The sequence below is a fragment of the Sinocyclocheilus anshuiensis genome, unplaced genomic scaffold (genome assembly GCF_001515605.1).
Source record: "Sinocyclocheilus anshuiensis isolate Anshui unplaced genomic scaffold, SAMN03320099.WGS_v1.1 scaffold332, whole genome shotgun sequence".
Lineage (NCBI taxonomy): Eukaryota > Metazoa > Chordata > Actinopteri > Cypriniformes > Cyprinidae > Sinocyclocheilus > Sinocyclocheilus anshuiensis.
In genome coordinates this window covers 762,832-766,592 of record NW_015554181.1, presented here as the reverse complement: position 1 = coordinate 766,592, position 3,761 = coordinate 762,832, and positions in this window count along the sequence as shown.

Here is a 3,761-nt window from a genome sequence, read left to right as displayed (position 1 = left end):
TATATATATATATCGAAGTGGTGATGGGCCGCCTGGACCAAAAAATGCCAGGGCCGATTTTTTGTCCCAGTCCAGCCCTGATTGAGGTGGATTTACATGAACACAGCGATATGCTGAGAGCACAAATGCTGGAGGAGATGATTCTGCTGAGCTCGTGTGCTCCTGGGCCAGAGTCAAGTCAAGCCTTGAGGGAAGACGGTCATTAGGCCAAAGGTCAAAGGCCTTCAGGGTCTTTCTGCCCAGTCATCAATCTCAGAATTCAGCTGATCCTACACAAGGGCTCGAGGATTGGCTGGATATCGTGTTCCAGTTCGCCACTGGAGGTATAATGGCCATTAAAAAAAAAACAGTGTTTTCTGATGCAATCATTTTTTTGCAAGAACATACAAATTGCAAGTGTTTAATCATACTGTACCGTAGATGTTTTGACACTTTTTTCTTTCTTCCCACAGACTCTAGTGAAGAGCGACTGCCATTGAGAATGAATGTGAATGCAGACAGAGAATATATCCAGGTATTGATGCTCCAGCTTTCTCTCTGTAATATTCCCATTCCCATCTTTTGTGATGTTGTGTGTGTTTGTGTTGCTTAACTGGATACATCAACTCGATTTTATTTTTAGTATTATTTGATTTTACGTTATTGTATTTTTCCATTTACTGTGTTTTTGATGCTTTATTTTCAAATGTAATATTGAAATTTTTGTTCGATAACTGGATGAAAGAATTTGTTCATTTATTTTATCTTAGTTTATTTTATTTTGTTTTAGCTTGTCCTGTGGTTTTGGTGCTTTGTCGTCTTTAGTATTCCAATTAATGTGTTTTAAAATTGTTATTTTATTTTATTTTATTTTTGTGTCTTTGATGCTTTGTTTTCAATTATGTTTGTATTCATGTTGACTAGTTGTATTACACGACTCACATTACTTCAGTTTCTATTTTTCTTCATAACAGTATATATGAAATGTTAATCTAACTGGATTAATCAATTTAATTGTAAATATTTTATTTTATTTTTTTACATTATGGTATTATGCTGTATTTTGGTGCTTTGTTTTGACTTTATTATTTTGTATTATTTTCCTTACCTTAATGAACCAATTTGTTTTTTATTTTATTTTACTGTATTTTTGCTTGTGTTGTTTTTGGTGCTTTGTTTTCAAATTTACTATTATATTTTTTCCCTAAACTTGTAAATGTATTTTATTTTATTTATTGTGTCTTTGCTTTGTCTTCAGTTGTATTTGTAATCATGTTGACTAGTTGTGGATCATGCCCTATACAAGTAAATGGTGGCTGATAAAAAGCAGTGTATTCGGATGCACTTTTTTTTTTTTTTTGCTAGAACATATGTAAACATAAACAATGTTTAATCGTGTTTTGCCATTTTTCCACAGCTTGGGATACTCGCCAGTGAAGAGCTTGGCACTGTGATGAATGTGAATGCTGCCAGATTCCTCCAGGTATGACGCTCCATCGTCGTCTCTTGCACATGAACACATGTTATAGATTCTCACACTTATACATCAACATTACACCCGCTAAAACGAGCCTCTTTTTCTTTCTGTCCAACTTTCATTATCTTAAAACCTTCCCGAGCTCACAGTCACACTACAAACACTCCCATAAAGCACTGCTCTAGCTCTTCAACAAATAATGGAGCGAGCGCATCCGAATCCAACCACCCCTCGCCCAAACCGTAATTTTGTTTGGCCATTTCAAGGCCACCAGTGACACTAATAGCCGTGCTTGTTTCCCCATGACTACTTTTAGGCAGTCAACACACTCCATCAGCTCTCTCTCAAGACTCCATTTGGACTTTCATCTTCAAAACCCATTTTTCCCTCCAATATCCACCTTATTTAGCCCCGGCGAGTGTGTTTCGTACCAGCCAGGGTTGGATACTCGACGTCTCTGTCCATTAAATGCAGCCTAGCCTATGGCCTACTGACAGACATCAATGTAGGTTGAGAGTCTTTGGCTGCAGGTGAATATTTTTAGCTTTTGCCCCTCAGAAGGCTTCTTAATTATCAAAGGTTGGGAGAAGGCGTGAAGTGTCGGGAAGCCTGGCTAGCCAGCGTTGCTCTTTGATCAGTCAGATGCTAGAGCGTTCGCTAAATTGTGACTGACACCGAGCTGCCTTTTGAGTTCATTTTTGTAGAAATGAACGCATTGTGCCTTTCGTTTACCTGGGTAAATACTGGAGAACGGAGCTGTTTGAAGTAAGCAAAAGATGTATGTCATTTCTGTCGGCTTCCCGCTGCAATAGCCTCCTCATAAAAGGCTTTCTCGCTCACCCGAGGCCGGAGGAAAGAGCTTCCTAATCTTACCTGAAAGAAAACGAATTTGAGCTGATTATGTGAAGTGCAGCAGGCTCAGCTGGATATGGCGGTTTGGTGTGTTATTATCTGAAATGCGCTCTCTCTGAGTTTCCCATCAGCACCTCCAGGAACGCACGCTGGACGACGCGTGGACCTGTTCACAGATGTTTAACTTCATCAAGTCGACTTAAAATGATAAAATCAAGCATCTTTGAGCACTTTTAAATCTGTCATTCAGGAACTTGTAAAATGTTTCTACATTTTTTTATGTTTTTATATTTTGGTTTTACTCTTTGATGCTTTGTTTTCAACTAAGTAGATTTATCAACTTGTAAATGTTCTTGTTTTGTTTTACTATTATTTCATTTCATTTTATTTTAGCTTGTGCTGGTTTTGGTGGTTTTTCAACTTTAAAACTGTCTTTTTTAAAGTTTTTGTGTTCCTTAACTAGATTTATTAACTTATAAATATTTTATTTTATTTTAGCTTGTGCTGTGATTTTTGTTGGTGCTTTGTTTTCAACTTTTGTATTCTAATTTCTATGTTTTGATTGTTTTTTTATTTCTTTTCATTTTAGATTGTGCTGTGGTTTTGAGCTTTTTAACTTAAGTATTATAATTTTTATGGGTTTTTTTAGGTTTGTGTGTGTGTTCCTTAACTGGATTATTAACTTGTAAATATTTTTTATTTTATTTTATTTTTCTATTTTTAACATGTGCTGAAGTTTTGGTGCTTTGTTTTCAATTTTATTATTCAAATTTTTATGTTTTTTTTTTTTTTTATGTGTATTCCTTAACTGGATTTATCTATTTGGAAATGTTCTGTTCTATTCTATTCTATTCTATTCTATTTTTATTATTTATTATTTATCATTTATTTTATTTTATTTTTATTTTATTAATTTTGCCAGAAAAAAGTTTACATAATACAGCATATGAGTTTCAAAAAGATGTAATCATGTTTCATTACGAAAACTTTGTTTTAAAATTATTAATTCAATTAATTTGTGGCTGATTCACTATGACTTAATTATCAAATAAGAATATACTGTCAGATATGCATTTATGAATTGTTTTAAATTGTAACTCTTCTAATCAAATGTGTGTTTAAAGGGACAGTTCGTTAAAAAAATTACTCACCCTCATGTTGTTCCAGACCTGTATACGTTTATTTTTTCTGTTGAACACAAAAGAAGATATTTTGAAGAATGTTGGTAACCAAACAGTTTCTGGTCCCCACGGTCTTCCATAGTATTTTTCCATACTATGGAAATCAAAGGTGGCCAGCAACTGTTTAAGTACCCTTACTCTTCAAAATATATTTTTGGGTGAACTATCGCTTTAACGGGGTCATATGATGCGATTTTAATTTTTCTTTCTCTTTGGAGTGTTACAAGCTCTTGGTGCATAAAGAAGATCTGTAAAGTTACAAAGACTAAAGT